Raw genomic sequence first — 13,824 nt, 5'->3', positions numbered from 1 at the left:
CGCAGCTCAATTGAGAATTCTTAAATCTCTCTCGGGAGCATCAAAAAATAATCCACAAAAACAGTTATTATAGCAGCGCTGTATGGACAATTGCATCCACTGTATAAGTTGCTTAACAACATGATTCCACAGCAGATAAGTTTAGCTGGGTTGAGTTCTCACTTGTGATTATCTATTTAGTGTTGTTTGTTTCAGCCTTGGTGTAATTAATCAGCTATATTCCAAATCTTATCCAGCATAATCCTCAAGTCCATGAGATGTTACCTCCTGCTTCTTTAGAGCACCCAAATACCTTATTGCTACAGTATGGTGAGTTATCTGGTATATGTTAACACTGGGAATGTGAATGAGACCAAACTCAGTATTCTTGCTTGTTATTGTGGGGTTTGCTGCTTTATAGGTTAACTTGATTTCTTTTCATAGCAGGCGAAATGTACTTGAAACTGTTTGAGAAAAAGAAAAAAAAAAAGAATCTTAAAATGCACTTGGTTTTGTAAGTAGACGTGTGTGCGGATGGAAAATAGTGTGTGTGCTTGTCATTTTCTGCTTTTACCTGAATTGTGAGTTATTTTTTGAAATGTGAAGTGGTTTCAAAGAAGTGGAAATGAGGCATGGTTTTTGTCTCCTCGTGTGGACTCAATGTTTTATGACTAAACACTTTACCTCAAAGCTAAAGATGTACAACTGCCTCATTATTACAAAAGTCATATTGCTTTCTGAGATGTTCTCGCAGTTACAAACATTTGCTCATCGATATTCTCTAAACTTTTTACTGTCAATAAAGTTATTTATTGTTAAAGATATTTTCTCTAGTGTGACACTGATGCTGCCCTGCATGCCTCTGCTTGTTCATCATCTATACCTGTTGTATTCTCTGACGTTTTTTATATTTCCCGCATGATTTCCAGATTTATATAGAAAGAAAATATATTTTTATATTTATATATATTTCAAAGCTCCTTTGTTAGATTTGTATTTCACATATCCGTCCATATTTTGAGATCCATTGACTTTGCACATTAATACCTGTACACCTAATCAGTCATGTTGTTAACAGTAATGTCTTTGTGCCTTATTTTCACTTTATTATGACTGTGATTGGGTTCACAGAGACTCTGTGTGATGTATCCAATCTAAGTTTTATAAGGGCTATTTCATTTAAAAGACACCAGGCATAGAGGCAAAGTAAGGTACGACAGTAACTCCTTTCTATGGGAATTAGATTAAAATAAATTTCTCTAGATTAGGGGTTCTACAACATGGGGGGTCGTGAAACACTGGCAGGAGGTCATCAGTTGCCTTTGAAAAATGGAGAATATCACCTATATTTTAACAATTTGAACTCATTTTTGCTTATCTTTACCCTTTTTCTGCAACGACACCAAACGTGCCATATTGTAACCTATTTTCATCACTTTTTCCTACCGCATTTTCAAGCCAATATTGAAACTTTGAACCTTTTGAACCACTTTTTCTGTCTGTTTTTGCCACTCTCATTTGCAACTTTTAACCAATTTCTGTAGTTTTTTTCTGATTAAAACAAGGATTTACATCTTTAAGATAACTACTGTATATGGCACAAATAATAATAATAAACTTCCTGGATAACAGTGCATATTATTCAGATGAATGAATAAATGCATGTGATTATTACAGATTCATAGAACAATGGACCATCATTGTGCTGACTTTATGGATGGGCTTACAAAATCTCTCCCCTTTATTCCCACTTATAGATGACCCTGTCTCTATGTCTGTCTGTCTGTCTGTCTGTGTGTCTGTGTGTGTGTGTGTGTGTGTGTGTGTGTGTGTGTGTGTGTGTGTGTGTGTGTGTGTGTGTGTGTGTGTGCGCGCGCGCGTGCGTGTGGCCCCGGTAACAGGGTAGAGACAGAGAGAGAGTGTTGATGACGTCTTTTTTTTTTTCCTTCTTGCTCCGCTTCTACGGTTAAATGATCAACTTAACGGAGATATTAAAGGATGACTTCACTCAGAATGTGTTTGATCAGTAGTTACTGTGGTTTTAAAGAAATTTACCGCTTTAATTTTGAACCTGATACTTTGAGGAAGTAGAACAGCCTCCGCTGCAGCCGTCAGCACTGAAGCGGGAGCGGGAGGGAGGGGCTGAGATTACACTGAGATTGACATTTTGTACATGTAACTCTTCATATTTCTCAGTGTAGAACAGTGAAATCTTTCCCAAATATTATTGCTTCTGTCATAATAAGCACGATATTTCTGTATTCCTGGTAATGACTGTCTTCAATGTTCATGTCTGTGTTTAACCACCTTCAGGTACAGTAGGGGTCCCCGGTCTCTGGAACCTTTATTTTGGGGGTCGCAGGCTGAAAAGGTTGAGAGCCACGGCTGTAGTCTGATCTATGTACATAAGATCTACACAGGGTTACAATTAGTGTGATGCTGCAATAATGCTTTCTAGCTTAGACGTATATATTTTTTTTACTAGTGATGCACGATATTATGAGCATGTTATCGGTATCAGCCGATATCGATTTTAAAATAAACTATTAAACATAGCACCTTCTATAACTAACCGATAAAATAACAAGCTTTGCTTCCTTGATCAACCCATATACATCATATACATACATAGACGCCTCATCGCCCGTGAAGAAGCGTGACTAAGCGTCGCCTTCTTGTGAGTGTGGAGCAGACTACAGGAGTGCTTGTAAATCAACAAAGGTAAGAGGCACTTAACAATCTCTAAATAAAATTATTCACTTACTGTACCGATTTCCAAATGGTTTGATTTTTGTTCCTCGTATATAGCTCCGACACAGAATGCTTTGGTAAAAATGCTGTTTTTACAATGTAAATACAAAATGTAAGTAGGTAGTAACTGTTTTAAGCTGGATAGGTTGCAAGTATCTTCATTGTTTTGTCTAAAACAACAATTGTCATGAATAAATAGGACATGTTTTACATGTTTTCAATCAATGATTACTGATATTACATCATTTTTCTGCCTGGTGTTATGTCTGCAGTTGCCAGCGGGGACAACTCTGTACGTTATTTTCACTACAGAATATAGATGATCCCTGCAATTAGAATTACATGTGGGGGGCGGGGAAATATCGATATTGTTTATGGACCAAAAGAGTTGCAAAAAAGATACAAAATTGTGCATCCCTAGTTTTTACATTTATATAGCACATCTAGAAAAAAGCATTATATAGACTATGATAAGTAAATATACAACTTAAAGATAGATCTTGTCTGTACCTCTCATCAGTGGCTGTTGTATTTTTGTCTTTTCCACCAGAACATTATCATCATCATCATTTGTTTTTATCTTATAAAACATGTTTGCATAGTACCTAAGTTATTAGAGAATATTTGTCGTGAAAAGTGATTCATTTTATTATACGCTTTAAGGCAGTTTATTGACTCAATAAGTATTATACAGTTACCTTTCAATACAAGCCAAAATGATCATGCTCACACAATGACATCATTGCAATAGAATTAAAATTAAAAAATACTCAAACCTCAAAAAATAATGTTCTACACCGCACTTGGATGAAATAAATTAAGATCAGTGTTAAAAGAATAACTGTTGCGTAACTTCCATACATTGCCACTAGATGGCAGCCTTTAACATCTTGAAATATCTCAAATAATCAACGATATGATTTCCATTCGTCCATTTCGTTATTGAAACCCTAAAGTTATACTTTTTAGGAAGCTGAACAGGTTCATTAATTTGCTAAGTTTACTATTTATCATGTTCATGCACAGCCTGTGCCCACCATTAAGGGGGCTTTGAAAATAATTCCTATTTGCATGTCGTTTTTTGGACAGTGACACTAATTTTTCTGAAAGCAGCTAATACCAGACCACCATTGATACAAAGATCAGGAAAGATAAATTACAAAGTAAAAAAATGTCTTCTTCTTCTTCTTCTTCTTCTTCTTCATCATTATTATTATTATTATTATTATTATTATTATTATTATTATTATTATTATTATTATTATTATTATTATTATTATTATTATTATTATTATTATGTTCATATATATATACATTTATACACATACACACGTATAAGAAAATGTATTTAATTAATTAATACTACATAGTTTAATGTTCATCATTCTGAATAGTAATTTGTTGTCTTTTCACATAATAATAATAATAATAATAATAATAATAATAATAATAATAATAATAATTATTATTATATTTTTCTCAGTTCAGCTAATTTTACCAGAGCACTATTAATGATGATTATTATTATTGGTCATCAAAGTCCTGATGACCCTTAACACTTATGCAAGAAACATTGTTTCAAAGTGACAAAGTATAGAATAGATGATGGAATCCCAGCCGCATTTGGGCTTTAGTTTAATTTAACTAATATACCTATCTGGTAAGAAATAGTAGAAATAGCCTGTTTCTTTTTTTTTTCATTTAAAAGGAGGTTACATATGCAGCATATGTGTGTGTTAAAACTATATAGGTTTCTAACAGACACAGATACATTTTCCTCAACATCTTTGTGGCGTAATCATGCCAGAGATTGTTTAACAAAATAGAAGATAAAGCAGTATTTGTATAATGCATGGGGATGCCTTCAAAAGACAGCTAAACTCATACTTTTTTATTCAAACCAAAGTGTGAACAAAAGAGTGTCTACTTAAGATTGATATACTGTAATCTCATTCTGCCACAGACCTACATGCATGTATCTCTTTAAAAGCTAGTCCAGCAATGTGGGAACAGGCGTTTTTCGTCCCTGCAAGAGCATCATGGAAGTACTCTGGCTGTTGGACAGATGTGTAGCTGGTATTCTATCAAAGCCAGAACATTTATTCTATCAAGCTAACACACACACACACACACACACACACACACACACACACACACACACACACACACACACACACACACACACACACACACACACACACACACACACACACACGCACACACACACGCACACGCACACACACACACACACACACACGTGTTATAGATGATCCAGATGTTAGAAAAAGCTGGTAAACAAATATGTCTCCCCACAAGTTTGTTCTGAGGAGCCGCTCCCTGCAGCAGTGCCTTGAATTACAGTAACTACAAAGTGGAATAATAAGGACAACAAGGTGGTGTGTTGGTGGCAGAGGTGTAAAGAGTCCTGATGTATTCTACTCAAGTACAAGTAAGCCATACATACAAAACTCAAGTACTAAAAAGTAGCGCAATGAAATAGTACTCAATGTAAAAGGTACGAGTTACTTTCCTTTTATTGTTGGTAATAAATCTTGCCACGGTTCCCTTGCATTCAGTAAACATCTCATGTATAAAGTTAAAAAGGAAGAGACCACATCTTGCACAAATGGAACATAAATTATTTTCCACAAAACCTTCTGTATAAAACAAAAGGTTTGTCAAAATATTCAAAATTATTTTTTTTAAATAAAATAACGCCAATGAATTAAATTCAAAATAATAAAATTCTCAGTTTCTAAGTATAACTACATTTATGAATTCTAAAACTGAAAAAAATAACCTCTATTCAATGCTGTTTTGGCATAATACGTTACGTTAAATCTGATTAGTAGGCTATGATGTGATGCATTCGATTTCATTTTTGTAGTTTCACAATGTCTGTTGATCATTTTAAAACAAAATCTATATAATTTACTCAGTAGCTGTTGGGTGTAGAAATGTAATGAATTAATTTACTTCTTTTAAAACGTACTTAAGTGCAAGTACAATTACTGTGTTAGAAATATACTCAAAAAAGCAACTCAATTAAAGTAACGTGAGTACTTGTAATCCATTACTTTCACCTCTGGTTGGTAATTAGTAGCTTACTTTGGCCTTACAGCATGAATGACATGGTAAGTCTGCAGACACAGGGTGACACATTAGGTTGTACCCAGAAAATCTATCAGTAATTAAGTTCAGGGTGCTTTGTTTTGAAAGAGACTGAGTCAGATTTCTTGTGTAAGCAGTTCTCAGCATGCACAGGATGGAGGATGTGTGGCTCTGGTGGTTGGCTGTCCTCTGTGTCACTGCCTGTAAAACACGCCTGCCAAGAGAAATGTCTCCTTTACAGGCTTTGGCTGCCAGATGCGGAGAGGACTGCAGGGAGAGGGGATGGATGGTGTGCTCAGACAGCTTCATAGAAGACATGTGCATACTGCATACAATACAAAAAAAGAAAGGTGTGAAAAATTCCACTTGATTTAACTATTTTGTGGCCACACACTGACACAGAGGAAGCATTTATTTCTGGGAAGTCATGGCACACCATCGACGGTCTGTCTATCCCCTGAACAGGATAGACAGACACACAGAATCAGTGACACGGGAATGTGTCACAGTTCTTGCAAGCCATGCCTCAGCTTTTAAACTGCGGCAAATAAACATTCCTCCACTGCTTTGTCAGTGCTTAGCCTTCACACAGTGTCACTGTAAAAACACAGCGAGTAATTAAAACCAAAAACGGAATATTTCTCCTTTTGTTTTCCGCAGGATCACTTGATCATAAATGATTGCCACATGTCTACACATTGTTGTCAAGCTGCATACTGCTGACGTTAAAATGATCAGCATCATATTCTACCATAAACCTCTCTGACATGTTGTGATTTTTAGTATTTAACCATTTCAGATGCATTTACATATGACTTATTAAGTGAAATACATCATTTTCCTACTTATTGTTATCAGTCATGAGCAGTGCTATTTTTGTTGACTACAAATTCTCGTCACAGTTTTCATTTTCCTGATTACGGACAAGTCAAAATGTTGAGAATAAAGTCAAAATGTCAAGATTAAAGTTTAAATTTCGAAAATGAACCCAAAATACAATATCGTAATAAACGTTGAAGGTCTGCTAATGAAATCAAATCTACGGAAGCTGAAAAGGGCCAATTCACCATATGACAACAAACAGCAGATTTTTGCTGTCAACAAAATTGCTGTGTATCGATGAATGCGTTAAACCAGAGGTTCTCAACTCATGGTCTCACCTTGTGACCCACATTTTGCCACGGTCATTAAATCGCGACCCACAAACACGCATATATAATATTTTCTAAAACATAAATCTATATATTTTCCAGTGCAACATGCATTCCACAGCATGCCTGTAAAAAGAAAAGTTTATTTCAAAATAAAAGACAAGGACTTTGAAGAGATATTATCAAAAAATGAATTGTTCAGAAGGAAAAACTAGTGAAGTTAGGAATTGGTGGAGTATTTAGTACCGTTTGTGGATATTGATGAGCTGTACGGAAACAGATTAGGGCCAGTTTTGATGGAGATTGTTGTATATGGGGAATTGGCCCTAGTCGGCTTCCGTAGATTTGACTTTAATCGCACACCTTTGACTTTTATCTCAATATTGTATTTTGAGTTCATTGTCAACCTTTTGACTGTAATCTCCAGATTTCTACTTCAATCTACACATTATATTTCAACTTTATTCTCAAAATTTTAACTTTAATCTCGACATTTCGACTTTATCCTTGATTTAGCCAAAATTATTTTCTCCATCAAAATTGGCCCTAATCCGCTTCCGTATCATCATTGAGTGACAATAAAAAGAGTATGGCAAAAAATACATGTGAACAAAAACTATATCAAAATATTGCAGAAGCTATACATTAATGTTCATATGGGAAAAAATCCCAATCAGAACTAAGGTATCCATTGAATGTTTTATCATTTCATACAAGAAGGTTGCTTTTCGTGCAACTTCTTGCAAATAATTACTGAAATTTACAAAGGTAATATGTCTTCAAAACAACCATAGAATGGATGCACTTTGTTATCATGGTAAATGTTGTCAATTTGAAACTTTTCATTTCTAAATTAGAACTTCAAGGTTGTTGTTGTTGTTGTTGTTGTTTTTTTCTTGTAAGTGTCCTTTCGATGAGGTGAACATGAAGAAATATTTGAAGTCCTCTTTGTCTGAAATAGTCTGACATACCTGAAATATATTTTTTTTAAAAAACTAAGATATCCAATCTATTCCACTTTTGAAGGTGGGACAAGCTGGTCAGTGATTCACTAGGAAGCAATGTGGTCAGGTGGTCTTAAATATGAATCATTTCAAATCTGTCTATGTGCATTTACAAACATATCCCATATCAGGTTGATAAATGGTAATTGAATATTTTTAAAAATGATCCTGTATATTTTAGTCGACTATATATCAGATTTAGTCGACAGGATTAACAGGGTTTGGAAAGAAGCGTCCGTTCTTGTTTGTAGGGTATTTTAAAAGCTTTTAAGTTATGTTTTGTGAAATCATTTTTCCTGCTTTTGCTTTGCTGCCATTGCAGTGATCTATAAATACACATGAGCTAGTGAAAAAAAATAGGTTTCAGACATTTTACATTCAAATGTACACCCACATAAGTGCATTTTGAAAATTAAATCATGTGATCATTAATTATTTTACATCAGAAAAATGAATGACCCAAATACACCACATAATGTTACGCGATCTGATTAATTTGAATCAGAATTGAGTGGATTGGTTGACTTGTTGTGACCCATTAGATCCCAGTAGAGACATCTGATTGCTTCCCACTGTGGTCGAGAATAATGAAAAGCATGTCTAAATTCCAAACAAAAGACACTCTCATACTCATCTTTCAAAGAATGACGTCCACAGGAACTAACATGTTTTTGTCTTGAAGTTGATTGATTACGTTTGGATTATGGACAAACAGCTAATGGACACATTTGTTTGTCAATTAAAGGTTGGTCTGTGTAATCTGATTATGTTGCCCTGCTTGCATTCAAATTTCCTGTTTCAACCTGGAAAACCAGACTATTGCTAAGATCCATCACCTGGTAAGGTCTGAATAGATCACAGATCATCACTCCTGACAGGTGAATTTATGCTCTAACTGTACTGTCACATTAATGCCACCACGATTTGACCTCGTTTCGAATCCCATGTGGATTTCAGAGCTGAGATGTTGCCCTGGTATACCCAGACGCTGTCAGATGTCTGTAAACACATCATACTGTCGGTTAGTTGCGCCCTATCATTTTTCCCTCTTTCATTACTGCTCTGTTTACAGGAGGTCTTACACTGATGGCTGGCAATGTCATCCCCTCGAGAATAGACAGCGGTTTAAAGTCTATCCGTGACGCAGGGTTTTCCATCTAACACGCTTAATCCCAGGAGAGTCTTTCTCTGACATTGCACTTTATCTGTTTGTTGTCGCTTGTCTGGTCTTGCCAGGTTAACCATTCACAGATGTGAAACTTTTTCCTCCTTTTCATCAAATTGTTGCCTTTTTTCTCCAAATGTTCTATCAAGTGAAACTAAAAAGCTGGACAGTCAGGGTTTACAATGGGCCTAGGAGCACATGGGGTGTTTGGTTTGAGGTGATGTTTCATAGGGAGGGGGTAATTATCTGTCAACCCTGAGACTGTGGGAAGAATTTAATTTCAGCAGAAACTGGGCCAAGAGGGAAGAGGCAACGGAGCCAACACAATCCAGAGAACATTCTGTGTGAGTGTGTGTTAAGACTGTGGGAGTGATGACTACCGGTACTTAGAATATGGTATTACCCCATGCAGATTACTCGTCTGTTCACGCGCAGGAGCCCACGATTGAGCATGTTGTCATACACGTGCAGGGTTGGGGTAAATTACATTTTTCAGTTACAGTTACTTTTTCAATTACCCATGTTCAATTACAATTCAATTGCAATTACAATGACAATCATTTTTTCCTAATTACAATTAAATTACTTGTTATCCTCAAAAAGTCAATTACATTTACGTTCTCAATAACTAAAGTTCAATTACAATTAATCACAATTACAAAGCCTGAAATAAATAACCTAATACAAGTTAAGCTTCCTCTTGTGTTAGCTTTCTGTTAGCATCTCTTATGATAGCTGGTCCTAAATCAGCTGTAAAATACACTAATAACAAATGTATTTGATCTCATTTCTTTCATATCTATTGTTTACCTTGTTAGGCTTCCGAATCAATGAAAAAAATAGGTTTTAATATTTTTGGTGTGGGCGTCTGAGGTTTTTTTGTTTTGTGTCGATTTAAAAATATTTTAAATGATAAAATTTGTGAAAGTTTGATATGAAACATATCCTAATAATTGTTTGCTACATATGTGTAGAACTGTACATAGAGCCATTACATGGTTCGCCAGTTATGCGTTAAATTATATAATTGACAATTTTGATAGAATTTTCATGGAAATTAGAAACGTCACTTATCTAAACTCAATTACAATTTAAATACGATTACGACAGCCACATATTTTTAAAATTAAAATTACAATTATAATTACGCCATAATTGTAAGTACAGTTATTATTCATTACAGAATGACAATTATAATTGACCCCATACCCTGCACTGCTATATGTCGTCCCTCTCACTCCGGTTCCCTTTGGTGCACAAAGCCTGACCACCACAGACATCATCCTGATTGCTGTCCATACTCCATGATTGACTACAGAAAACCCTGCACCAGAAAACTGTGCTTTAAATGTCTGTAGATCAGCAGACAGAAGTGACCCCCGAAACCGTCCCTTCTATCCTCTAACATAATCGGGAGAACAAGCAGGTGATCAATAACGGAGAAGAACACTCAAGCATGTGGAAAGGCATGCATTTGTCGAGTGGTATGATGCATGCAACCTTCTCTCTGGAAGGTCGGTAGATGATGAAGTGATGGAGATGTTAGGAGGCCACGGCCATTGTAATGCTGCTTGGCTGTTACTCTGGAACTGCCATCTGCCCAAAAGGTCAGTTGCTAGGGAATGACTCTCCTGGACCGTGTCTGCCTCCCAGCTGCCATCTAAACACCCACACAGTACCAATCTACACACACTGCACACACACACACACACCAACAGAGTTTTATCTGAGTGTGAGGGTGTGTGTGAGTTAAACAAATATTATATAATTCCATTCAATGCCACCAAACCAGTGCTTTGGATGTTTTGTTCACTTTAAGGTTGTGTTTCTCTACTAACAACATTGCCTCACTTAATAAAACTGAATAAATTAACCTACAAATATAATTAAATAAATGTATCCCCCATGCTATGCCATATTATCCATGAGCACCATGCACTGTCATGACCCAAACTCATTCGCCATACAGTGGTAAGCCACTTTTATTATCATAAGAGCCATTGAAGTACCACCCACCAAACAAAACACATATACACACACATATTATAATATATTTACAAGAAAATAAATATTCCTATACCCCTCTTGGGGTAGTATTATTTACAGTATGTTTGTCTTCCTCAAGCTCGGGTCCTCTACCACATGCCTGAGTTTGAGGGTTCTGCACAGTATTTTAGCTGTTCTTGTACTGAGCACTCTAGACTGAGGCTTTAGATGTTGCTCCTGGAATCTGTTGGAGCCACTCTCCCAGTTTAGGCGTTACTGCCCAGAGTGCTCCTTCCAACACGGGGACCACGTTGACTATGATATTCCGCATCTTCTCCAGTTGTTCTTTGAGCCCTTGGAATTTTTCTACTTTCTCGTGTTCCTTTTTCCTGATGTTGCAGTGAGCTTGTATCTCCACTTGAATGACCACAGTGGTGTTTGTCAACCACCACAATGTCTGATTGGTTTGTCAACAGCCAAACAAATCCCAATGGGTAACACCACCTTACGGTACAGATGTTCCTATATTCTATCCTAGCTACTTGGTTTTGCCTCTCCATGTCTATGAATCCTGCCTGCATCTTACTCCGTCACTATGTGCGAGAACCTCTCAGGGGTATTGTTGTTGGGCCGGCACCTTGACTCTGCTCTGCTGTGGTAGAGCCTGACCTCTATGGCTCCTGTAGTCAGTGCTTATTCCTGTGCTACCATGATTAATGCCTCTCTGCTGTCTGTTCGTCCAGCCTTTTCCTGCCTAGGTGACGCATTGATGATGAAGCGACAGACAGCGATACCTGTAGCAGCAAAACGGCCCATTACTGAAGCATCCTTCACTTAATCAACCCATGATGCTTGGTGGGCCATTCATGATAACGACTCCCTGGATCTTTAACTTTAAATAAGGCTAATAACTTAAAAGGCAATAACATGATTATTGGTCCATGGGAGACCTTTTTCAGCACATATAGTCTAATGTGAACAATTGTAACATTTTGGGCCAAACTGGTAAAGAAACATCATGAAATAGCGCCACCACAGTAGCTGTAAAGGTCAGAAATTCTTAATAAGTATAACATTTATAAGTTTTCTTAATCCCACGTGACGCATTCTTCAGCTCTGTCCTCACTCTCTATACTCCAACCAGGGCTTATTTGCTGTTTTCCACAGACAGGGACTTTTGTGCAGTGGAGCCATTTGTTTTTGTTTGTGCCCTTCTCACCATGGCTGCCTGCTTGCCGCCTGGCAGCCCCGTGTGTCAAAGGTGGCTGCTGAAGAACAGACTGTGGGAACAGCCGGTTAGCCTCACTCAGTCTCCTCTGCTCCCCAACCAGAGGGGCAGCCATCAATCCAGGGCTCCCCCTATCCCCCCCTCCAAACCGCACATACACACACACATACACATGTATGTACACACAGAGAAACACAAACACACTAATGCCAGACCAAACTCATACTCACACAATAAACCCTACAATGCTCACACCCTCTCCCAATAATCCTCGGAAGCAATTTCATCTCGACTCGGGTGGCGGCCCATTGTCACCAGCCCCTTCAATCTTTCCTTATTAACTCTCGCTTTGTCCCGCATCCGAGCTTCTGGACTCATCTCTCCAACATTCCGATCAGTGCTGCTCCCAGCACTCCCAGGCAACCTCCATTCGCTAATCCCACTTTCTCCCCCACTAGCAGCCCCACCCAAAGGAACTCTTACTGTTTTTTTCCAACCTGCCGATCACCTACTTGCAGAGTAAGGTAGGGGCATTAACTCCCTGGGTTTTTTGAAGGCGCAGTGCAAAGGCGGGGTGGGTGAAAGAGGAGGCGGCCACAAAGTGACTCCAGCCCAGACAATTAGAACAATGAGCCGGGCCTGTAGGGGGCTAACTCGCTGCGTCACGCCTGGACGGTGGGGTATTTTGTCAGTTTAATGAATTGTCCGTCAGGCCAGAGCCACATTGCAGGCTGGGCAGGCAGAAGCCAGCAGGGACCCAGACACTAAGTCGGTATTTATTACACTGCTTTTGTCACTAATTGAGCTAATTATCACTGACTCCTCAGCACTCCCACAGGCTGCACCCCCTCTTCCCTCTCACTCCTCTATCTCCTACTCATGCCTGGGATTTGAACCCAGCCTTTCTTAAAAAAAATTTCCCTCTAATTTCTTTTTTGTATTTTTTCTTTCTTCATTCTCATTGGTGCTGTGGATTTGTCTTAATGAAATGTTAGATCATCTCTCCTTTTGCCAAATCTTGTCATTGTTCCTAGTTGAAATCGAGAGGCAGAATGTTGATTCTCATTGTATTTTTTAATTTGAGCTCACAGTTTAGGTCATACGTGAGGGTTTTTTCAGCCTTTTATCATCTCTGAACCTTCAGCCTTATTTATATCTTCTAATTTTGTCAAACAACAGCTTTCTTGAATATACGTATCAATTCGTGTCATCATCTTCCACTAAACCCCAGCTTCAGGAAAATGGAGACCTCGGCGTGACACTTTTACTTTTTTCACTATAACGTCAAGAGGGTTTTGGAAATGTTCATTCCTATTTAGTATTATCTGAGGGACCCAGCCTGCTCCTCTACTGTGATGGGCTGGGATGTAATAAGCTTTCCAAACTCCTGCGATCAGTCATGTTGCCAGGTGTTTGGAGGAGACCTTTGGTTTTCATTAAATTTCATAA

The sequence above is a fragment of the Gouania willdenowi genome, chromosome 7, assembly GCF_900634775.1.
Source record: "Gouania willdenowi chromosome 7, fGouWil2.1, whole genome shotgun sequence".
Classification (NCBI taxonomy): Eukaryota; Metazoa; Chordata; class Actinopteri; order Blenniiformes; family Gobiesocidae; genus Gouania; species Gouania willdenowi.
Note: the sequence above shows the minus strand (reverse complement) of the source record.